Source organism: Euprymna scolopes, chromosome 19 (genome assembly GCF_053919585.1).
Source record: "Euprymna scolopes isolate OS-2025 chromosome 19, ASM5391958v1, whole genome shotgun sequence".
NCBI classification, from domain to species: domain Eukaryota; kingdom Metazoa; phylum Mollusca; class Cephalopoda; order Sepiida; family Sepiolidae; genus Euprymna; species Euprymna scolopes.
The window spans coordinates 121580834-121608454 of NC_136500.1; the positions used below are offsets into that span (position 1 = coordinate 121580834).

The window sequence follows — 27621 nt, forward strand, 5'->3', positions numbered from 1 at the left end:
TGCAGGAGTATACAGATCTTAACATTGTTCACAACTGGGACAAACATGCGAGACAGTTTATTTTAACATGATGAATAGACAACTTGGCATGGCACATCACACAAAAGGGAAACATATCTTATCTCCTTGTCCTTTGCTCTCTTGGTGATTGTCAAGCTACAATGAATGCATCACAAAGGTATATTATTATAAAGATCCATGACTGTGACTTTTCTTTCAGATGCACTCAATTCTAATCATTTCTAATTGGTTCATTAACTTACAAGGCTTCCAGAGATAAAAATCTATATTCACGTCCACTAGCCAATCCAAACTCTAACTAAATAAATTCTGTCTGACTTACTCTCTGACTATATGATAAGTCGTATTGTTTATTGTAAAGTGTATATTTTTATCCCAGCTTTAAAAACTATTTGTAAGAATTTTATTTTGATCAACTTTGTTTATTTTTCTGAACTGAATTTCAACTGTTATCGTTTATTTGGTAACAGTTTTCTTTATCTAAATATTTCATATTGAACAACATCTGACGACGGAGTTTTTCCGCTTCAATCAGGCAACCTGCCGCTGCCTGGAATTTAAAATATGCAACAATGCTTGGTATTTAGACAGTATATTCATCTCTATTGTTTAATCACATAGTGTCTTACTCGTTGTGGATATGGAATTTGTATCGCATATTACTTTGACTTCATTTACAATAACCAGTTTGTTGAAACAGCATTTAAACTAACAATAATTTATGATAAAAAATCCACACTCTTCACAAGAATGTGGCTTTTCCCCAGTTTTAATTCTCATGTTTCCAGAACAAGAATATCCACATACTTCACAAGAATGTGGTTTTACTATTATTTTGTGTTATTTTACTGGTGCTAACACTTTAACTCCAGTATGTATTTTCATATGTTTCACTAGATTTGCTTTTTCAGAACAAGAATATTCACACACTTCACAAGAATGTGGTTTTTCCCCAGTGTGAGTTCTCATATGTTTCACTAAGTGTGACTTTTCATAACATGAATATCCACACACTTCACACGATAATGGCACTTCTCCAGTGTGCTTTCTCATATGTCTCACCAACCTTGACTTATTACAACAAGAATATCCACACACTTTACACAATTGTGGCTTTTCCTCAGCATGAGTTCTCATATGTGTCACGAGCATAAATTTTCGAGAACAAGAATATCCACACACCTCACAAGAATATGGCTTTTCTCCAGTGTGAATTTTCATATGGGTTAGTAAATTTGATTTTTGAGAAAAAGAATATGCACATACTTCACAAGAATATGGCCTTTCGCCAGTGTGAGTTTTCATATGCCTGACTAAATCTGATTTTTCAGAAAAAGAATATCCGCACACTTCACAAGAATGTGGTTTTTCTCCAGTGTGTGTTTTCATATGTTTCACTAAATTTGATTTGTCAGAACTGGAATATTCACACACTTCACAAGAATAAGGCTTTTCCCCAGTGTGAGTTTTCATATGCCTTACTAAATTCGATTTTGCAGAACAGGAATATCCACATAATTCACAAGTATGTGGTTTTTCCCCAGTGTGTGTTCTTATATGTTTCACTAAATGTGAGTTTTTAGAACATGAATAATCACATACTTCACAAGAATATGGCATTTTTCCAGTGTGAGTTTTTGTTTTACCAACCTTAACTCATGAGAACACTTTACATATGTCACTAACGTATCTTTTTGAGAACAAGAATAGACTTCAGAAAGAATGTGGCTTTCCCTGTTGTCTTAATTTATCAATTTCTTTATGCTGGAGATGGGGCATTCTCCCGGATGCCAATCATTCACCCATTAGTTTAGTTAATCTGACTGCAGTGAGTTTTCATATGCCTGACAAAATTTAATTTTTCAGAACAGGTAAATCCACGTTGTTTTTCCTTAGTGTGTTTTCTCATATGTTTTTTTTTACATAGGCATCACCACATTATCAAGGCCAAGAGACCACTCAAGGATAAGGGTTAAAGAGTGTACAGTAGCAATTGGACAATATAGTAATCATTAGTAATGAAAATTTGGTAAATTTGATAACTTATATGGAACGGCTCATCAAGAACTTATTTACGTTAGACTTGAACACAACCATATTGTAGTCAGCCGGAAAGCAGGAAAACGGAAGATAATTCCACAGGCGTGCAGTTCTAAGAAAGAAGCTTTGTTCATGGAATCTATGTTTAGGTTTAGGCACAGATAAAGAGTGGGGGGAATTATTGATAGTGTTTACAGCTAGACGAGTGTTTCTTGTGAAAGTTTGGCGAGGGGGGACCATAGACTGAAGCTCAGTCGAACACTTTCCATGTGTCACTCAATCTGATTTTTGAGAACAAGAATATCCCCACACTTCAAAAGAATGTGACCTTTTTCTCACTGTATGTTTTACTAAAATTTATCCCTCAACAATATTATCAATGAATAGAATTTTATTCTAGCACCTTCCATTTAACTTACAATGCTTAAGCAAATCTTAGAAAATAAAAACCCTTTTTACAAGAGTACAATAGTTATCTAGTTTGACAGAGATATTTCTTAGTGGAATCATTGTCTTTTCAAAAGCCGCATACTTTTCTGCAATTTATGATTATATTTGTTCATACCTTTTCATTTATTTTAACATTAAAGCAAATTTTTTGCACACATGTGTGTTGTCTTCATTAAAATTTAGTAAAGGCCTTTAAGCAGCAACATCTGTAAATAAAAGAAATAAATAAAATTTAATATTTTTAGTGTCGTCCACACAGTTTGGTTTTTTGTTGTTAGAGTTATAGAATAGAAATCGCAAACTACAGTTTAATTTAATCAAAAAAGTCAAATGACACAAAGAAGAAAAATATTCGGGTATTTTCTAACTTGATACACAAAGAGATGGTATAGATGTTTCTAAGGATATAGTCTAGAAACAAGTATATCTAGAATTTTTCTATGATTTGCATTATAGTGAAAACACAAGAAACATTAATATATATGATAGCCACTTTGGTTGTGCGTGGCATATGAGGTTTTTACAGTAAGATTCTTCACTGTTTCAGTGATACTTTCATCGTTCGGACATTACAATCTCACCTGGGATTTCTTTTGTCACTTTGATATCTTTCGATTTTCGAAGGCATTGCATGAGAAAGTCGTCAATTCCTAGAATGTTACAGTTTAAAATAAATCCATGTTTGAAACTTTATCAGAGAAAAACACTGCACATTGTCTGCACATAATTCTGTTTGTAAAGATAAGGTTTGTCAATGTGTCGTCAGAATGGTCTTTAAATGTCTTATCTGTATAATATTGTTGTTAACACAGCCGCTTTGTACACAGTATTTTAATTTTAAGTTTAATAACACGCTCATCCACAGTCGCTGCATAAGTTTTCCAAATGCTTCACTGGCCTTTGCAATTCAATTAGAAATCTTATCATCCAGTACTGCTGGATGCATTGATTTTGCTTCAAAAAAAGGTAAAGGATTTAACATATTTCTGTTTTTCTCATCAACATAAATAGGCAGTGAAGAAATGTACAGGCGATCTGTTTTAATCTAAGAACTTGTTTTACTGTTGACTGGGGTGTATGTAATTTTAATTGTCAGTCCAAACACGTTTGATACTGTTGAAGAAAGAGTGACTGGGCTTCATTCATGAGATGGATTAACTATCTTATGATGCTGGTTTGATAAAGGATTTTTGCCTTTAATCACTAGTATTTAAAACACTAGTTTGAGCATCACATTAAAAAAGCAGGACCATTAAAACTAGGGCAATAACACATTATTGTTTGATACCATTACTCACATAAAAACGATAAGACCCCATCAGAGACAACTTAAGCTTCTGTACCTTCAACATATTAGGAAATCAGAATTTCTTTTTATGCCATCAACATATCAGAAAATCAGATTTTTTAGGACCCACTACAAAGGCATTCTATTTTGCACCTTCATTAAAGGATATGATCTTGTTCAACATATTAGAAAATCAAGGCTCTTTACGAAGGTGTTCTATTGACATTGTGACTCAACAAGGTATTCATGATTGAGTATTACATTAAATATCATGTTATTATTCTTTAATAACTTTTTCGCTGTTGGCTGAATTGATGTAATTTTAATCATCCAATCAAAGAATGATTGAGCATGTACGTTTATGAAATAATATGACGATGTTGAAGATCAGAAAATAAGGGTCCCTTACAAAGGTGTTCTATTGACAGGTCTACATACATCTTTGTTAAGTCTACTTACAATATGCAGTGCTCCTCATTCATAATTCCCTGCTGTGATGGAAAACTACATTGTGACTCAAGAAGGTGTTCATGATTCTCTATTTAGTATTACATGAACATTTTACCAACTATGTTTACCAATTAAATTCTATGATCATTACTGCATACTCTTTAGCTACGGTTCTTCTTGTAAATGGCCCTGTCGGTGGGGCATTAGAATACGCCGACTGCCCCCTGCAGAGGGTAAAAGTCCCTCAATGGGGATCCTGGATATGACCTTAAACTATATCCAGTGGTGAGGCCCAAGCTTGTGGGCTTTGGGGAGTGTGGAGCCATCCTTTAATTACCATTGCTCACAGGTCCACTCTGACCCAGAGTGGTAGTACCTGTTAGGGTCCCAACTATGGGTTAAATAGAAACCGACGTGAAAACAAGAAATATATTCTATTAAAAAGATTTTTCTTCAAAATCTTTGGATTCGGCATTAAATAACCCGAAAAGGGTTGATATGCCGTAAAACAAAAACAACCAACCAACCAAAATCTTCTTGTAAAAGTGGTTTATTATTATTGTGTGTTTAAAATATTGCGGAACAAATCCTGGTCTCCATATCTGTAGAAACAGTTCATGAAGCTTTTGTATCAATGTTTGACAACCACATTTAAAGATCTCCACTGGAATCGAATCTTTTCCTGAAGCATTACCACACAATAAATCTTTTATAGCTTTCAAAACTTCTTTGAAAATGTCTCAAGTCAAATAATTATTATGAACGGCAATTGATATGAAATTATGCAACTGAGAATTGTTTGTTTCACATACCATATCTTAACCACGTTTTGTATTATGTTAGAATTAAAATTATATTAAATTATATTAAAATTATAAAATTAAAATTATAAAATTTTGACATCAGACATTATGACATTCATAAATATTTCGTTTTTTTTTACAGAATATGGATACCATTTTTGTAAGTTAAAGATAAGTAAAGGATTAATATAATTTATATAATTAATATAATTTATATAATTAATATAATTTATATAATTAATATAATTTATATAATTAATATAATTTATATAATTAATATAATTTATATAATTAATATAATTAATATAATTAATACAATTAATATAATTAATATAATTTATATAATTAATATAATTAATATAATTTATATAATTTATATAATTAATATAATTAATATAATTTATATAATTTATATAATTAATATAATTAATATAATTTATATAATTAATATAATTTATATAATTATTATAATTTATACAATTAATATAATTTATATAATTAATATAATTTATATAATTATTATAATTTATATAATTTATATAATTAATATAATTTATATAATTTATATAATTAATATAATTTATATAATTTATATAATTAAAATAATTTATATAATTAATATAATTTATATAATTTATATAATTAATATACTTTGTATAATTAATATAATTAATACAATTTATATAATTAATATAATTTATATAATTAATATAATTAATATAATTTATATAATTAATATAATTTATATAATTAATATAATTTATATAATTTATATAATTTATATAATTAATATAACTTATATAAGTAATATAATTAATATAATTAATATAATTTATATAATTAATATAATTTATATAATTTATATAATTAATATAATTTATATAATTAATATAATTTATATAATTAATATAATTAATATAATTTACATAATTAATACAACTTATATTATTAATATAATTTATATAATTAATATAATTTATATAATCATATATAATTAATATAATTTATATAATTAATATAATTTATATAATTTATATAATTAATATAATTAATATAATTTATATAATTAATATAATTAATATAATTTATATAATTAATATAATTAATATAGTTAATATAATTAATATAATTTATATAATTAATATAATTTATATAATTAATATAATGTATATAATTTATATAATTAATATAATTTATATAATTAATATAATTTATATAATTAATATAATTTATATAATTTATATAATTAATATAATTTATATAATTAATATAATTTATATAATTAATATAAATAATATAATTTATATAATTAATATAATTAATATAATTTATATAATTTATATAATTAATATAATTTATATAATTAATATAATTAATATAACTTATATAATTTATATAATTTATATAATTAATATAATTAATATAATTTATATCATTAATATAATTAATATAATTAATATAATTTACATAATTAATATAATTAATATAATTAATATAATTTTTGTAATTATTTTAATTAATATAATTTATATAATTAATATAATTTATATAATTAATATAATTTATGTAATTAATATCATTAATATAATTTATATAAGTAATATAATATAATTTATACAATTAATATAATTAATATAATTTATATAATTAATATAATTTATATAATTAATATAATTTATATAATTAATATAATTTATATAATTGATATAATTTATATAATTAATATAATTTATATAATTTATATTATTAATTTATATAATTAATATAATTTATATAATTTATATAATTTATATAATTAATATAATTTATATAATTAATATAATTTATATAATTAATATAATTTATATAATTATTATAATTTATATAATTTATATAATTAATATAATTTATATAATTTATATAATTAATATAATTTATTTAATTGATATAATTAATATAATTTATATAATTTATATAATTTATATAATTTATATAATTAATATACTTTGTATAATTAATATAATTAATATAATTTATATAATTTATATAATTAATTTAATTTATATAATTTATATAATTAATATAATTTATATAATTAATACAATTTATATAATTAATATAATTTATATAATTAATATAATTAATATAATTTACATAATTAATACAATTTATATTATTAATATAATTTATATAATTAATATAATTTATATAATCATATATAATTAATATAATTTATATAATAATATAATTTATATAATTTATATAATTAATATAATTAATATAATTTATATAATTAATATAATTTATATAATTAATATAATTAATATAGTTAATATAATTAATATAATTTAAATAATTAATATAATTTATATAATTAATATAATATATATAATTTATATAATTAATATAATTTATATAATTAATATAATTTATATAATTTATATAATTAATATAATTAATATAATTTATATAATTAATATAATTTATATAATTAATATAAATAATATAATTCATATAATTAATATAATTAATATAATTTATATAATTTATATAATTAATATAATGTATATAATTAATATAATTAATATAATATATATAATTAATCCAATATAATTAATATAATTAATATAATTTATATAATTAATATAACTTATATAATTTATATAATTTATATAATTAATACAATTAATATAATTTATATAATTAATATAATTAATATAAATAATAAAATTGATATAATTAATATAATTTATATAAATTATATAATTTATATAATTAATATAATTAATATAATTAATATAATTTATATAATTAATATAATTAATATAATTTATATAATTAATATAATTAATATAATTTTTATAATTAATATAATTAATATAATTTATATAATTAATATAATGTATATAATTTATATAATTAATATAATTTATATAATTAATATAATTTATATAATTTATATAATATAATTTATATAATTTATATAATTAATATAATTAATATAATTTATATAATATAATTAATATAATTTATATAACAAATATAATCAATATAATTAATATAATTAATATAATTTATATAATTAATATAATTTATATAATTAATATAATTTATATAATTTAGATAATTAATATAATTTATATAATTAATACAATTTTAATTAATTAATATAATTAATATAATTTATATAATTAATATTATTTATATAATCATATATAATTAATATAATTTATATAAGTAATATAATTTATATAATTTATATAATTAATATAATTAATATAATTTATATAATTAATATAATTTATATAGTTAATATAATTAATATAGTTAATACAATTAATATAATTTATATAATTAATATAATTTATATAATTAATATGATGTATATAATTAATATAAATAATATAATTTATATAATTCATATAATTTATATAATTTATATAATTAATATAATTGATATAATTTATATAATTAATATAATTAATATAATTTATATAAGTAATATAATTTATATAATTTATATAATTTATATAATTAATATAATTAATATAATTTATATAATTAAAATAATTTATATAATTAATATAATTTATATAATTAATATAATTTATATAATTAATATAATTTATATAATTAATATAATTTATGTAATTAATATCATTAATATAATTTATATAAGTAATGTAATTAATATAATTTATACAATATATATAATTAATATAATTTATATAATTAATATAATTTATATAATTTATATAATTAATATAATTTATATAATTAATATAATTTATATAATTGATATAATTTATATAATTAATATAATTTATATAATTTATATTATTAATATAATTTATATAATTTATATATAATTTATATAATTTATAAAATTTAGATAATTAATATAATTTATATAATTAATATAATTTGTATAATTAATATTATTAATATAATTAATATAATTTATATAATTAATATAATTAATATAATTTATATAATTAATATAATTTATATAATAAATATAATTAATATAGTTAATATAATTAATATAGTTAATATAATTAATATAATTTTTATAATTAATATAATTTATATAATTACTATAATGTATATAATTTATATAATTAATATAATTTATATAATTAATATAATTTATATAATTAATATAATTTATATAATTAATATAATTTATATAATTAATATAATTTATGTAATTAATATCATTAATATAATTTATATAAGTAATATAATTAATATAATTTATACAATTAATATAATTAATATAATTTATATAATTTATATAATTTATATAATTTATATTATTAATATAATTTATATAATTAATATAATTTATATAATTAATATAATTTATATAATTTATATTATTAATATAATTTATATAATGAATATAATTTATATAATTAATATAATTAATATAATTTATATAATTTATATAATTAATATAATTAATATAATTTATATAATTAAAATAATTTATATAATTAATATAATTTATATAATTAATATAATTTATATAATTAATATAATTTATATAATTAATATAATTTATGTAATTAATATCATTAATATAATTTATATAAGTAATGTAATTAATATAATTTATACAATATATATAATTAATATAATTTATATAATTAATATAATTTATATAATTTATATAATTAATATAATTTATATAATTAATATAATTTATATAATTGATATAATTTATATAATTAATATAATTTATATAATTTATATTATTAATATAATTTATATAATTTATATATAATTTATATAATTTATATAATTTAGATAATTAATATAATTTATATAATTAATATAATTTGTATAATTAATATTATTAATATAATTAATATCATTTATATAATTAATATAATTAATATAATTTATATAATTAATATAATTTATATAATAAATATAATTAATATAGTTAATATAATTAATATAGTTAATATAAATGATATAATTTTTATAATTAATATAATTTTTATAATTACTATAATGTATATAATTAATATAATAAATATAATTTATATAATTAATATAATTTATATAATGTATATAATTAATATAATTTATATAATTTATATAATTAATATAATTTATATAATTAATATAATTTATATAATTAATATAATTAATATAATTTATATAATTTATATAATTAATATAATTTATATAATTAATATAAATAATATAATTTATATAATTAATATAATTTATATTATTAATATAATTGACATAATTTGCTGTTTGAAACTTTCTCTCTTATATAAATGCGTATTTGCTTTACTTAACTATTTTTTGTTTTGTTTTTTACTTGTTAGGAAATTACAGCTTTATCCACCACTATTTTGCCTCGGGAAACAGTATGTTAACTGACAGTTACATAGCAGACGCTGGCATATTTTTCCGACAATGTAAGGTTGGTGTGCCTTGCTTCCTTTTCTCGAGTGGGCAGTTAGTAATTGCTTCGTTTTTGTGATAATTATTTTTTGACAATTGTATCAAAAGTAATTATATGCGTGCTGTTCCACACGTAGCATAGAGTTGTAGAATGAAGAAGGTTGTCGATATGTCCTATAAAATAAACATTGCTACAATATATTTAATATATATTTACAAAAAGTAATTAAAAAATTGTAAAATGTTTTTGACTCCTAATGGGGGTATGGGATGAATGGATTTGCCAACCATTTTTATAACCACCGGCTGTGCTAAACAAACAATGAAAACGTTTCAAAATTATTATAAAAATTGTCGAAATTTGGATTCAATCAGTTCACAGTTAACTACGCCACGGACCGCATTTGATTCTTGGCCGCCATCTTGGTTACTGATCTGAACTATGCTGCCATCTTTGTTCAACACAATATCTCAGAACTTAACAGGTTAACTATGCCATGGACCGCATTTGATTCTTGGCCGCTATCTTGGTTACTGATCTGAACTACGCCGCCATCTTTGTTCAACACAATGTCTCAAAACTTAATACTTTTTTACTATTATGTTTGAACAGTCTTAAAAATATTCACAAAAAGTAATTAAAAAATAATAAATATTTAATAGTTCAGAGTGTCAGTCTCTTTCCTATTTTAAATGAAATGTTAACAATCAAAGAAGTAATAATTAGCAGTTTTTTGGGAGGAGTGGCTTATATTCGTTTTGACTTCCATGTTTTCTCAAAGGGGATGGTGATTATAGTCCACATGTTATTAACTATTTTGTACTTTCACTTAGCATTTTAATAAACTAAAAATACCGGAACAATATTGTTGTTAGCTTTCTTAAATTTTAATATTCAAATTCATATTTGATATTTGAAAAAACTGTCATGTATTTTGTTTTATATAAAAAGAGAGGGGAATCAACTTGTTAAAACTGTAATTTTAGTCTCCCCTCATTAATAATAATGTTATTATTTAGAAAACCATTCTTAGCATGTGAAAGTGGGTTCGTACTAATAATTTATACTTTCACCTAAGATTTTCATAAATAAAGTAGAAAAAAACTAAAAACTGGTTAAAAATGAATGGAATCTGGATAAGTGTTTTAACTTATTTGCACACGTTTACTTTGAAAAAAAATCATACGGAGTCATACATTAAAATAAGAAAACAATAACTGACATGAGAGGGTCATCTTGTTAGATTCGATAATCGCTTAAAAATCGAAAATGAATCAACATAGTTGTAGAAGCCCACCCAATAAATATCATAATCATACTTTTTGCAAAGTTTTGTTATGCCAAAGGATATTTTATAATATATTTTGTTATTAAATTGTTAAATGAAAGTACAGTATTATTAACAAAAAATAGGCTCTAATCCCCCTTCAGGAAAAAAATTGGTAAAGAGCAAAATCCATTACGAGCTTATACTTGTAAACAAATGGAAACTGAACGATTACATGTCTTGTTAACCATTTAATGGCCATGAAGTGGATGTTCATCTTACATTAAATTTATATAGTTTGGTTGTTTTTGTTTTACGGCATCTCAACCTTTTTTAGGTTATTTAATTCCGAATCTAGTTATTTTGAGGAACGATTTTTAATGAAGTATATTTGTTTTTTAAGTCGGATTCTATTTAACCCATAGTTGGGACCCTAACAGGTACTACCACTCTGGGTCAGAATGGACCTGGGAGCAATGGCAATTAAAGGGTGGCTCCACACTCCCCAAGGCCCACAAGCTGGGGCCTCACCATCGGATATAGTTTTAGGTCATATCCAGGACCAAAATTTATATAGGAAAGTGATCCCAAATCAAAAATCTTAAAAAGCAAATAGTTTTTTAATTGCATCTTTGCGGATTTGAAGTATAATAGCAAAAAAGTTAAATGTTTTAGTAAATTAACTAATGTATAAATTAACTAATTAACTGCTGGGTAAGATGAAAAAAAATTACAAATATTTATTTATTTAAATTAACTATGCTGGATAAGATTTTAAAAATTTATTAATATTTATTTTGGTAAACTTTTAGAAAAAGCATGAACTCGAAAAGATTTTGTGCTGAAAAAGAATCTGAAAACCATATCAAATAACATAGTCATATCTATAGCAAATTAATAGTTTTGGAGATATTTTTCGAAGGGATTAGTTTCATTGTAAAATCAGCTATAACGACGTAAGATGGATGACTGAGCATGTGCACAGACAAAAATCCACAATAAAAATGATTCATGTTTTTTCCGATACATCATTAAAATTACTTTTATTTGTTTTTTGTTTTTGTTTATAATTTTTTTGTATTTATTTTAAATTTTTTTATAATTTCTTTAGCTATTTTTTATAATTTTTGTAATTATTTTTTATAATTGTTAAAAATCTATTGTTTAAATATTTTTAATGATTTCTTTGTATTTATTTTATTTTTACATCGTGTAAACGACTTATTTCTGTTTTTATTTTGTAATTATTTTTTAGTATTTTTTAAATAATTTTTGTATTTATTTTTTTGAATTTTTTATAATTTTTGTTAAAATTACTTTTTTCGTGTATTTTTTATATTTCTTGTATTTATTTGTATTTTTTAATTTTTTAATAGATGAATTCTTGGTAAGAACCGTAATCTCATAAAATAAAAGGGAGGTGAGGGTGTTTTGTAATTATTCTGTACTTTCATCTAACGATTTAAAGTGATTATGCCTGAACACCCTAAAAACCTGACTGAAAGGAAACACTTTATTTTGAATTTAGAATGAGATATCAGATTTAGATATTTAAAAAATCCAATACATTAAGAAGCATCGTCCTGTTCTTCCTCGTTGCTGAATTAATTGATGAGAACTGGAGCAAATACACATTGTTGATCACCTTGGGGAGGGAAAGGGATGTGCAGGCTGAATTTAAAAAAAATGGTGTAAACAGCCCCCTTTTCACCTTGATCTTTTATAAATAAGTATCTTGCTAGATACTGGCATAGATAGTTGTCTCTAATGCCTGCTCGTTTGTCCCACTCTTTAAGAGTCGTTCAATGTTTTGCATGTGGACCTTGCTCTCTGCTGGATCCACCAAGTTTTCTGAATGATTCACGACATAGTGAGTGTACCCCTGGCCCTTCAGGAAGTGATACGCCCCCCCTCCCACCAGTCACTCACTATAATGGATTCTCCACATATGTATTTTTTGATTAGAGGGAGTAGAGTATTTTGTCTTTCATGTCTCCGACAAGCCCCATGAGTGGGATAACAAATTTTTTTGACACCTGCTCTATCCCCCCAAACCCCAACCCTAACCCTAACCTGCTCTATCCCCCCAAAGATCCAAATTTGTGGTAGAGGTCGGCCTTTCTGGTTTTTACAGCACACCAGCGAAGAATTTGTCTATTTTGATGACAGTGCTTTGCCCACTAATAGAGTCCTGGTTCGCAAACCAGAAGTCTGTGACCTTGCTGCAAAAAGACCACCAGTCCACATGTTGCAGTAGATATAGTTAAGCAATCGGTGACTTTCTTGTAGTCCCACCGTTTTCTCAACCAATGATTCACATATACAATTATTTTCCATGTGAGAATTCTGCAAAAATGTGCCTTTGTAGTAACTTGCATAAAAAAGAACAATGGCACCGTTTTCCGGTTTTATGGGTGATGAAGGTACTGTTACATCATTCACCAGTACCTTCATGCTTCCTAAAGGTGCAGTCTTTGTCACAATGTGTGCACCTGACGGCTGTTAGTATCACAGTGTCTTTGCAAAAACTCTAATGACATGAACGAATTCTTATAGAATATATAAATATTTTTGAAGTAGTTGTAGGAGCATCCATCACAGGCGGATATCATTTTAGAAGTAAAAAGAAAAACTGAATTAAGGTAACAAAAACTTAAGTTTTGGAGAAGTGAAATAAAAAAGAATCCAAAGTTGTTCGTAGCAGTGAAATCCAAATTTGAAGAATTCCAAATTGTGGAAAGAAGTGAAATTCAAATTTGATTTTGCGAGTAAAATTGAAATGAAAAGTTAATTAATTAATAATTTCGTGAGAAGTGAAAGAAATTAATAGTTAATCCAAGTGAAATTCAAATTTAAAAAATTCAAAGTTTTTGGGTAGAAGTGAAATACAAATTTGATTTTGTGAGTAAAACTGAAATGAAAAGTTAAGTAATTAATTAAATAATTAATGTGTTATGACGTTACCAGCTGTGTCAATGTAATTAGAGGAGCCAACCCAAATTCTGTGGTATTTGGACACTGGTGTCAAGGGAGAGTGCTACATCTATGCTGTCAGAGACATGATTGATTATAGCAGTCCTGGGTTGATGGAGAGCGATAAAGAAAATACAGGTAGCTAACGCTATGTTGTAAAATTAGTTTAAAGTACATGAAGGGCTGGTCACCTGATTCTAATTTAGATTCCTTAGACATGGGGAGGGTGTTACAAGTATAGACTCCAAGTCCATGCATATGTCTGTCAGAGTGCTCACGACAAAGTAGAACATAACCAGACATGTTAAAGGTGTTAGATGGGATGGAGGAGTGCAAGTTTCACTTAGTGCTAAGATAGAAGAAAATTCTACATCATCTAAGTTCTAAGTCATTTGATATTTGTAAATGAGAGGCTCAAGGGAGAAAGCGCATTGCTTGAGTGTGTGTCTGGTTTGAACATTTTTTTGGATTGAGCTGTCATTTCATTTTATTTCATAGTTTCAGACCTAGGGTGAGGTTCAAGGCAAAACGGATGTGCATAGCCACTATCATGGAACACGATTAGACCATCAGCTGGCTCCTCATCCACAGGAATGTGGCCTTGGAAATGCCCACCAGAGATGAGTGCAGGGTCCCTTACCATGCGAAACATGTCACTACAAACATCCTGATATCATAGAACTGATGATAGAGCAACCACTCTAAGTGCTACCAAAGAGTTAGAGCTCCTGTACTGTCAGTCGGAAGCAGCAACCAGCAACTGTCAAACTTGTACCCTCAAACCTGTCTGATAGTTTCTAATGAGTCCCTGATACCGCATCTCTGCTTCTGGCTAATAGACAAAGAAGGAGTATGAAAATCAGGCGATAGGCAGAGCCTATCTACTCCTTAAGCAGTTTAGGTTTGCAAACCGGTGATTTGATCAAGTCTCCAGATCTAGGAAGGTTGTCATCCAGGACTGAAGAGGCCTCCCTCCCCCATTCGGTGCCAAGACGTTTGAGGTCAGTGACACAGGTTTACAAATGGAGTTTTCCTTCTCCTAGATGGATGATCTGATCAGATCTACAGGTCCATCAGTACCAAGACGGGTTTCCTCATGCCGGGTTTCAAAGCCAGGTATTTCTATGCCTCCACATGGATAGTTAGGATTAATAGAGTTAGTATCAAAGAGTATCTGCTTTGAAGTTACACTCCTCAGAATAGGATTAAGATTGGAAGATGTGGTCACGTTTTGAAAGAAGGTATTATGAGTATGGGGTATAGATTTGAGCTTACTATCTACTAGGGTTAAAAAAATCAAATTTGAATTAGTGACTAATTGGAAAATTATAAGGATTAGTGTGCGTTTCGAAATGTGCTTGGGGTTAGTTTTCATGTAATTATAATCACCAGTACGTTTCCCATCTAAGTGAAAGAAAGATATAGTTTGCTAGTTAATATCGATGACTTGTAGTTTGGGCAGAAACTGTTGCTAATACATATCTATTTTATAACTATTCCAGGTTTTTTTGCCCACTAGGAAGAGGAGAGATGATATACTTACAAGAATACAGCATTAATATACAATATAGATATATAGGGATTAGGGGAGATTTTAGGAGTATAAGAGCTTATAATGTTTTCATGCAAAACAGACACAGGTAGGCGTCTTGGAGGCAATGTATTATCCTTTTACAGCAGCTCGTGTTTTTTTTTTCTAAAATAATACCTTTATATCTACATAAAGTTTCTGCTCATTAGTAATAGTCAATAAATCGGAGCTCACTTTATGTAAACTTTAAGTGATCCCAACTAGAAAATCTTAACTAGTTATTATTTATCTTTTTTAATTGCTTTTTTGTTGGTGGTTTTAAGGTTTTGAAGTGTAATAGCCGAAAATAAAAAAGATGACAGGATTTTTGGATTCATTTTTTCTTTTAGTGAATTAACTACGATGGGTTAGATAGTAAAAATTTACCAATATTTTTTCTACATCAAGTTTCTGCTAATTACTAATGGTCACTAAATGGGGGCTCACTTTATGTAAACTTTATAAAAGGAAGCGATCCCCATTCTAAAATCTGAAACTGGATAAAACATAAAAAATATAATGGATAAAACGCAAAAAATCAAATGGAAATATCTGGCGACATATTAGGTAAAATGTAGACAGCAATTCGATCAACTTAAAATTAAATTATTGTGTTTATGGGGGGCATTATAATTTTCTCAGAAATAACGTAAGTTTTAATTAAATAAACACATTTTTGGACTAATATCTAAATGTTAGATTGAATTTTTAGAAGATTTTTTAATTGGCGATTCATAGGATCTGCCAAACGATTGTGAAAAATGGACCACATGTTTTCGTGGCATCAGACTTGTGTTAACTATATGAACTATGGAAAAGCAGCAGCGACTTAATGATTTTTTAAAACCTTTGTTTTTCTTCTTCAAACTGCAATTAATAATTAATATTTGTTATAATTTTGTTAGGTTTTAAGATTTACACATTTTAACGATTAATAATATTATAAACATTTGTATATTAAATATGAAATACGGTTTTACTTAATATGTACGATTTTTAATTACCAGCTTCCATATTTTGTTCGGTAAAAAGAGACACACAAAATGTGAGGGGGGGTCTACAAAATGCTTAATATTTGTGCAATAATATTTTCAAATCGGTTTAAATATGGCGATAAAATAGCTGACAAGAGCCATGTTTATATAAAAATGTAATATTTTAAGAAAAATTATACACAATTAATTAAAAATCTATGTTGTAACGGGATATTTTTAAATATTGGAATTTTAATCGTTTCAATCTTTTAAAACTTAATTGTCAGGAAGTTTCTTTTACTTAGCAATTCAACTGATTAAAGTATATATTAATTAGAAAAACGCTGTTAAATAAAACATAATATTAAATGTATATCAATTTTTTAATTGCAACTTCAAGGTAAGTTTTTGTTCAATATGTGTATTCAAATTTTTAAAAAATAAACATTTTTTTTACTTATTTGAACTCGCATGTCATAATAAATTGAAATTTCAATAGATTTAAATATATTTTGTTCAAATTTCGAAAAAACAAATATGGAGGGGGACACGCGCTAAAAAAAGTATTTCCATTCATATATTTTGCAGAAACTGCATTTTATATGTAATTTCATTCTAAACTCAGTAAGCAACAAAATTTCACGAAAAGCTGACCATTAGTTGATTTTTGCTAGATTTATTAAACACGGGTATGTTTTCATGTTCGAAATGTCTACTACATGGGAACGTTATTTTAAAGCATCCATTATGTAAACACGATTTTGTCTGGCAATTTTATTATTTTCGTTCGATGAAAAAAATTTTTTTTTAATTATTACTAGTTTATTTTACCCTTCTTTTAAATGGTACTAAAGTTATATTGATAATATTAATTTATAATAATGTTACATCGTTTTACATATAGGGGGGGGATAATTCGGTGGTGAATTTTGGAGGTGCTTAAAGATTCATATTTTGGGGGGAACTCTTGACTCTTTTACCTCCCAATTTTTTGTCTGCTAAGATTTTAGTCACGTGAATATGATATAGCGTCAATAAAATAAACCATTAATTCAAGTGCCGCTTGTTATGGCTTTAGCTGAATAAGATATTAAAAATTACTTTATTGGTACTTACGCACTTATGTGAGCGGGTTGGCGGGTGTATTGTAACTAGTCTGTGCTTTCACCTAACAATTTAATAAACAAAAAGATATTGTAAAACTCGAAGGACCGTTTGAATACATTGATTTAAATTTAAAGTGTTATGTTAGGAGTGCCAGAAATTTCGTGAAAAATATTGAATAATTCCACCCCATCTTTCCAAGTTTATAACTCCTCGAAAAATGTAATTCAAGCCCTATTTTTTTTCAATTAAAGAAGCAAGGATCAAGGTTTCATTAAAAAAAAAAAGAAAACAAACAACGTGTTTTTTTAAAAGGTTTTAAACTTCGGACTTTACAGGTAAATTTCTAAAAAAACACTACTTTTTTGTTTTTAATTGTTATATATGATTTATTGACCTTTTCTCTTCAATTTGTGATATATAACACTTTGGTGAGTAAATTAATTATTTACTTTTTAATAGAAATTTCAAAATGGGAGTCGTGAATTATTCGACCTCCTGTCTTTCCAAGCTTATAACTCCTCGAAAAATGTAATTCAAACCCTAATTTTTTTCTTTCAATTAAAGGAGCAAGGACCAAGGTTTCATTAAAAAAAAACAAAAGAAAAAACAAACAACGTGGTTTAAAAAAAAAGGTTTTAAACTTCGAACTTTACAGGTAAATTTCTAAAAAAACACTACTTTTTTGTTGTAAATTTCAATATATTATTTATTGACCTTTTTTCTCTTCAATTTGTGATATATAAAACTTTGGTGAGTAAATTAATTATTTACTTATTAATAGACACTTGAAAATGGGGGGGGGTGAATTAAAAAAAACCGTTTGTCTAAAATATTATATTCGGTTTATTGGAAAGAGCATAAAATTTCACATTGACCCTGAAAATATCGTAAAAATAGAATCAATAGAAAAATTTTGATAGATTTTTAAAGTTTAAAAATTGAAAAATATTGAGTTCGGAAAATTTCTATTACTTTTAAAACAACTTTAATTGTTTATTTTGGAAGTATAATCCATAAAGAAAATAGACAACCCACTTTTAAAAGAGAAATTACGAGTTTTTTTTAATATTTTATTCGCAGTTTCGTGTTAGGGGTGTCAAAAATTCCTGCAAAAATTCTGATCCACCTAGTGTTGTGTAATTATATATAAAAAAAAGTCAGTTGCGCTTGTGCAATTTTGAATAATTTCACAATTATGAATGACTTCACAAATACTTTTTAAAAAGTGGTATTTTAATCAGATTATTATCGATTAGACACTAAGCTGAAGCTGGAAAAGGGATCGGAAATAGGGGTAAGCAAGGAATTAGTAATTCAGAATTCGGTACTTATGCACTAATGTTACCGGGCTGGCAAGTGTATTGTAACTATTCTGTGCTTTCACCTAACAATTTATTAAAAAAGATATCGTAAAACTTGAATTTAACTTGAAAAAACGGCGTTTAAAAAAATAGCACGGCAACATTCACCACTTTATTTTACATATTTCTTTTCCAAACGACTGTTTGAATATATCGATTTAAATTTAAAATATTGTGTAATTATTTCTAGAAAAATGGGTACTAGTGCAATTGATCCGTGCTGAAATAATAACGTTATTATTTAAAAAGTCATTCTTGACATGGGGAGGGGAGGGTGTTTTGTACCTATCCTGTACTTTAACCTTACAATCGAATTAAAAAAAAAAAACATATCATAAAACTTGGAAATATGATTAAAAAAATAGCGCGGATCAGTAAGTGCATTAGCACCGAAAGAAGTACTAAATAATTATGAGTAATGTAGGTAGAAGAGTAACTTTTATTAGTCATAGTATCATTTATTTATTGTATATTTTTTAATACTTTTGTTAGTTCGCTGGCTTCTTTGCAATATATGTGAAACCAAATAATAACCTGATTAAAATACTACTTTTTTTTGTACTCATGCAGAGAGTGATCCGTGCTGAAATAATAACGTTATTATTTAAAAAGCCATTCTTAACATGGGGAGGGTGTTTGGGACCTATTGTGTACTTTAACCTTACAATTAAATAAAAAAAAAACATATCGTAAAACTTTAATTAAACGTGGAAATATGATTTAAAAAATAGTGCGGATCATCACTGTCCGCATTAGCACCCTTTTTTTTTAAGTACACGCGCATTCATTCATAATTGTGAAATTATTCAAAATTGAAGAAATAAAGCACAAGTGCGACTGAATTTGTTTAATAACACGACACTTTAAATTTAAATCAATGTATTCAAATGGTCCTTCAAGTTTTACGATATCTTTTTGTTTATTAAATTGTTAGGTGTATAGTTTATTTTATTGATGCTACACCGTAATCACGTGATTAAAATTTTAGCAGACGAAACATTGGGAGTCAAAAGCTTAAGGATAATCTTTTTGTTTATTATTCACGTCTGTTATAAAACATAATGAAATCAACATTTGGTACTTGTACAGTTTAGTCAAGGCATTAAAAAATGAAATTATCGAAAAAAAAGTTTAAATTGTATGTATCCGTTATAGAACGAAGTTTTCCGGGGGGAAAAAATTCACTTAATTTCATCAAGTAGTGTAGTAGTTTTTTTTTTTTGTTTTTGTTTTTTTTACAGCGGAAAAACACGTTTTTATGAGAGCGCGTTGAACGCACGCAGCCATCTTGGATTAAAAAAAAAAATTGTTTGTATTTTAGAAATGCCAAAGGGAGATAACTCCAGTTAAAGCGCTGACACCCCTCCCCACCTTTAATACTAGCTTTTCTTCCTAAAAATCGAACATTTTGCTCGGTATCATAACAAATTATTTTTTCGCTGTAAAAAAAACAAAATACAAAAAAAAAAAAAAAAAAAAAAATATTTGATGAAATTAAGTAATTTTTTTTTTTTTTTCCAGAGAACTTCGTTCCATAACGGATACATACAATTTAAACTTTTTTCGATATTTTCATTTTTTAATGTCTTGACTAAACTGTACATGTACCCAATATTTGGTTATTGGAATGCAATAAAAGTAAACCTGTATTAACGTTTAAGATTAATTTTAACGTTACTGAATTAATTGTTTTAAAGATGTAAAAGAATCTGGTAAAATCCACGGTCGGTGATTCTATGAAAAAATAAAGCGGTGTACGCATTATAAATGTTTCTTTTCTGTGTCTTACGCTATACATTAGTACATTAGGGGTCATTTCGAGTTAAAAGTTTATTTACTGCACTCATCTGGACTAGAAAAAATCATGATTTTAATGTGTATGTCTCGTCTAAATAACTAACGATAATTCTCTGATATGGCCGACCAGACGAGTGATCAAAAAGTCCGATCGAGCGTACCGGAAAACGAAATGAGATCAAATGAGGTTTCATTTCGTTAGTCTCATTTCGTTTTCCGGTACGCGGTACGCTCGATCTGACTTTTTGATCACCCGTCTGGTCGGCCATATCAGAGAATTATGGTTAGTTATTTAGACGAGACATACACATTTAAATCATGATTTTCTTTAGTCCAGATGAGTGCAGTAAATAAACTTTTAACTCGAAATGACCCCTAATGTACTAATGTATAACGTAAGACACAGAAAAAAAACATTTATAATGCGTACACAGCTTTATTTTCTCATAGAACCACCGACCGCTTTCAATGGATTTTACCAAAAATCTTACCTTGCATTTCAGGAATTCATTACGAAAAATGACGGGATGAATTCTTTTTTTTTTTTTTTTTTTTACAACAGAAAAATGTTTTGTTTGTTAGGATTTCTTTAGTAAATTGATACAAATTTTGTTTTATGTCCAATTCATTAAGAAATAAAATCTATGAAAATATAAAAGAATTAAAATTTAAAAATGAAAAACACGATTTAAACGTGAAATTATTTAGAGAAAATCAAACAGAAGAAAAAAAAATCAACTGCAAAAGAACAATGATTACACCGTAACACGGTGTAATCATTATTTCGTTCCTTGCGTAAAAAATAAATGTCCGTTCATTAGTGTGTCTTACTATCAAGTTTCGTTTATATTTTTCAAGGCGTGTTCGGATTTCTTTTGCAAATTTCTCTTTTGTGTGTCCAATTCAATAAAAATAAAATGTATGAAAATATGAAAAAAGAGGGTGCTAATGCAGAGAGTGATCCGGCGGAGATCACTGATCCGGATCCGCGCTATTTTTTTAATTTTTGCCCCCCCTCCATATTTATTTTTTCGAAATTTGAACAAAATATATTTAATTTTTTTTATTTCCAAGTTTAATTAAAGTTTTATATGTTTGGGTTTTTTTTTTAATTCAATTTTAAGGTTAAAGTACAGAATAGGTCCAAAACACCCTCCCCATGTTAAGAATGGCTTCTTAAATAATAACGTTATTATTTCAGCACGGATCAATCTCTCCATGAGTACTAAAATGAGGCTTATTTTTGTAAAGCTCAAAAACATTCAATTATTATTTGGATAAATCTAACTACATCCACGATGAGAACAGTACAGTACTCCGAATAATCTATGTAATCCTCGCATAAAAAAAATGCAAAACTGAATATTTTACATAAACAGCTCAAATAAAAGAAATTGCGAAACGGCGAAATCAACAATTCAAGTAATGCATTGGCGGACGTACACGAGTGCTACCGCTCTAGCGAAATACGCATCGTCTCTGATGTTGTATGCTGTTCGATTTAGGGAGCGCCTAGTTTTTTTTTCTTATTTATCATGGCTTTTTTTTTTTGTCGTGTTCGGATTGTTTTGTTATTTATTTTTTTATTTTTTTATTTTTTGGCTTAACTTTGCGAATTATTTTGTTATTGTATGATTTTTGAACTACATATCCTTGGCCTTTTGGTCAAGATCAAAGTGTAGTATCTGTTCTTCAGATGCTGCTGCAGTGCTGCACTCTGCAGTGCTGCCTGCAGTCTGCACTGCTGCTGCACTTCTATTTCTTGTTCTGTTTCGGTGGAGGAGAAATCCTTCACGACTGAGACAATTTTTTTTGTACCTTTTCTCCACGTTAAAAAACGACCCTGGTGTCTAACTCTGTCCCGTGGGGAGGCATAGTAAATAGGTAAATATCATGATCATCAGTAGGAGAAATGAATGGTCTCATGTCGATGAGGCCAGTGAAAAAAATATTGGATAATTTTAAAACATTTTTTTAGAGCACGTGCATGGAAAATGTGGTAATTAAAAAAAAATCCCAAATAAGCTTTAGAAAAAAACATGTTTTGAACAATTGAAATTTTTATTTTTTTTATTTTTGAATAAAAAATAAAAAAAAATAAAATAAAATAAAAATAATAAAAAATAAAAAAATAAAATAAAAAAATAAAAAATAAAAAATGAAAAAAATAAATAAAAATAAAAAAATATATAAAAACTAAAAAATACAAAAAAAAATAAAAAAAATAAAAATAAAAATAAAAAAAAATAATTAAAAAAAATAAATAAAAAATAAAAAATAATAAAAAAAAAATAAAAAATAAAAAAAATTAAAAAAAAATAAAAATAAAAAATAAGAAATAAAAAAATTAAAAAAATAAAAAATAAAATATTTTTTTATTTTTTATTTTTTTTATTTTTTATTTTTTTTATTTTATTTTATTTTTTTTTAATAAAAATAAAAAATATTTTTTATTTTTTTTATTTTTTTATATTTTATTTTTTATTTCTTTTTAATAAAAACAAAAAATAAAAAAATAAATAAATAAAAAAAATAAAAAATAAAAAAATAAATAAAAAATTTAAAAAAATAAATAAACTAAAAACAATAAAAAATAAACATAAAAATAAAAAATAAACATAAAATAAAAAAATAAAAAATTAAAAATTAAAAAAATTAAAAATAAAAAATAAAATAAAAAAATAAAAAATAAAAAAATAAAAAATAAAAAATAAAAATAAAAATAAAAAATAAAATAAAAAAGATAAAAATAAAAAAATAAAAAAAATAAAAAAATAAAAAAATAAAATTTTAAAAAAAAATTTAAATTAAAAATAAAAAAACATCCCGGCCGGTTTACGTCCATATCGACGGAAACAGCGACCGAAGATGTGTAGAGCACATATTTATTTTGCAGAAGAGGCTCGCACATGTAAGCCCTGGTGTAAATAGCGAAAGAAAAAGAGCAATTTACAAATGCTACCTAATTCGCGCCCCTCCTCCCCCGCCCCAAGTGACTCGGAAAACTAGACAGGCGGACTGCGTTTGCTCCAGTAGTGCCGCCGTTATTACAAGTCTCTGCCAAAATAGGAGCATCTAAAGTATATTTTATCATAGATACAGGGGCCAGTGTTTCCATTTTACCACGTTCCGTAGTAAATGGAGTTACCCTGGAGCCAACCCCTGTGCATATCTCAACCGCTAACGGGGAGAGTATAAAATGCTATGGTCAAACGAACTTAGAAATAAAAATTCCACGCTTGAGAAGATTTTTCCAATGGAGTTTCGTGATCGCAGATGTCACTAACCCTTTGCTAGGATTCGATTTCTTGAACAAATTTCACATCATAGTGGATTGCAAAAATCGACCCATCCTTGATAACATAATGGAGCGTGAAATTACAGTGAATGCAGTAACGGGAACCGGCGATGTGGTAGTGATTAATAAAATCGACCATGAGGATTATATTACCGATGTATAATAATGTACTTTCACCACATAGCGACACAAACAAAAACTAAAGCCAGATAAATTTCCGGCCCTAAATTAGACGCAGCGCAGGCGGAATTTAAAAAGTTATTAAATACTGGAGTCATCCAGCCTTCCAGTAGCGAGTGGGCAACCCCGTTGCATTTGGTAAAGAAGGCAGATTGGTCGTATCGAGCTTGCGGTGATTTCCGTGCACTAAGTAGCATTACGAAAACAGACCACTATCCGATACCAAATATAAATTCGTCTGCACGCAGTTAACTAGCAAACAGTATTTTTCTAAAATAGATTTAATCTCGGCGTATCATCAGATTAAGGTACACCCTGACGATGTGCTTAAAACAGCAGTCGTGATACCTTTTGACTTGTTTAATTACATGCCATTTGGTTTAAAGAATGCTGCAGCTATATTTCAGCGTTTTATGGACAAGATATTTTTAAAGTTAGACTGCGTATTTATATACCTAGATGACATATTAGTCTTTAGCGATAGCAAACAACAACACAAGGAAGACTTAGATAGAGTATTTAGAATCCTTAGCAATAACAATTTAAAGATTTCCTTAGATGTGTGTATTTGGAGTACTAGAGTTAGACTTTTTAGGCTTCCACGTAAACAAAGAAGGTTTATTGCCTACTTCAAGGAAAATTAAAGAGTTGGAAAATTTTCCAGTCCCGCAGGCTATTTTCAACAGTTTACATAGCTTGGCGCATCCTGGTACGGGAGTATCTATTAAACTGGTTAAGTCCAGATACTTTTGGCCTAGCTTAGATAGAACAATTAAGCAATTCTGCGCAGAAAGTGTAGTGTGTCAACAAGCAAAAGTTCAGAGACACACAAAGTCTGTGGTCCAAGAATTCGAGTTACCATCTGCACGTTTCGAGACGGTACATATTGATTTTGTTGGTCCCTTGCCCTTAACGTGCAATGAGTCTGACCCTTACCTAAACCCTTACAAATACTTGCTTACCTACATCGACTGTGCAACTTACTGGATTGAAGTACAGCCTATGACTGAAATAACTGCACAGTCGGTAGCAGAGGCATTTATCAATGCATGGATACTCAGATTTGGAGTCCCACTGCATGTGGTAACTGACAGAGGTAGTCAGTTTGAGAGCGAGTTCATCCAGAAATTAGCCAAGGTAGTAGGTTTTTACCGATTGAGGACAACTTCGTATCACCCTCAAAGTAACGGGATGATCGAAAGAGCACAACGTACTCTTAAAGCAGCTATAATAGCTCGCAAAGAATCATGGATGAAAGCCATACCGGTGATTCTACTTGGTATACGTAGCACCCCTAACGAATCAGGTTTTTCCCCTTTTACATCTGTTACTGGAGCTGAGTAATATTTTTATTTTTTATTTTTTTTGTCTTCTCTGCTATGTTCGACGTCTGTACGGACGATGACGGTGTCTGGTCTGTTTACTGTTAATTTCTAGTACTTACTAGCATCACTTTGTCACTGTGACTATTTATCTGTCCTGTTTACACCATCAAGATGTTTATTGATGACACGACGGCTACTACTACTACTGTCACTAATCTCTCTACTGATATGGCTGGTCTACACATGGGGGCTCCTGAAAGACTCGTATTCGGCGGGAATAAGGCTGATTCATGGAACTTGTTTTTCAAAAGATGGTCCAACTATGCACTGCTAACCCGACTTGACCGAAAACCGAGAGAAATACAAGTGGCAGTGCTAGAAAACTGTTTAGGCGATGAAGCTATGAGGATATACCAGAGTATACAGTTCGACTCCCCAGATACAGACCGCACTGTACAAGATATACTACACGCTTTTAATGAATATGCTGTAGGAATAACGAATGAAACTTACGAGAGGTTTGTTTTTCGTCAGAGGAAGCAGGAGGAAGGTGAAGCTTTTAATGGTTTCTATAACGACTTAAGACTCTTGTCACGAAGCTGTAATTTTTGCTTTAAATGCTATGAGTCGATGCTCAGAGACCAGCTTGTGGAAGGCACCCGGAATCAAAACACAAAGCAGGACCTTCTAAAACTCCAAAACCTTACCCTGCAGAAAAGTGTAGACATTTGCAGGGCAGCTGAAAAGGCCTCTATACAAAGTCAAAATATGGGAACAGAGGATGCTACTGCCCGGATAATGAGGGTCAGTGAAACCAGTAAAGCTTGGGAACCAGCTCAAAAGAAGAAATGCTCCTTCTGTGGTTACTTGCATGCAGCAAAGCGCAGCAGATGTTCAGCTTTTGGTAAACGATGTAATGCATGTATGGAGAGAGGCCATTTTGAGCCAAGGTGCCCCAACAAGTCCAGTAAAGCTATGGGACAATGGAGCAGCACATCAAAGAATAAAAAGTACAGTAGGCCACGACCACATGTGCACCATGTCGACACTTCATCAGAGGATGATGAGGGAGAATATACCCACTGGGTGAATGCAGTGAAGTCAAATAAGAAGCATAGGAAAGATGCTAAGTGTCTCATGCTCCTCGACAACCAGGAAATTGTCTTCCAGATTGACACAGGGGCAACCATCAACACACTTCCTGCAAAGTTTGCAAATGAATTAACACCATACAATGGAGTTCTGACAATGTGGAACAAATCTCTTTTGAAACCACTCGGAATATGTCACAAAAATGTTAAAAACCCTAA

At 26.6% G+C, this 27621-nt stretch overlaps 1 long non-coding RNA gene across 1 annotated transcript; it reads right to left on the reverse strand.

Annotated features, from left to right (window-relative positions):
* Positions 1-338: 338 nt before the first annotated feature.
* Positions 339-22270, reverse strand: LOC145239930 (uncharacterized). Its single transcript, XR_013862419.1, has 2 exons — positions 22000-22270; positions 339-2717 (listed from the first exon to the last, which is right to left on the reverse strand). It is a non-coding gene; the product is annotated as an uncharacterized LOC145239930 (long non-coding RNA).
* Positions 22271-27621: the final 5351 nt, after the last annotated feature.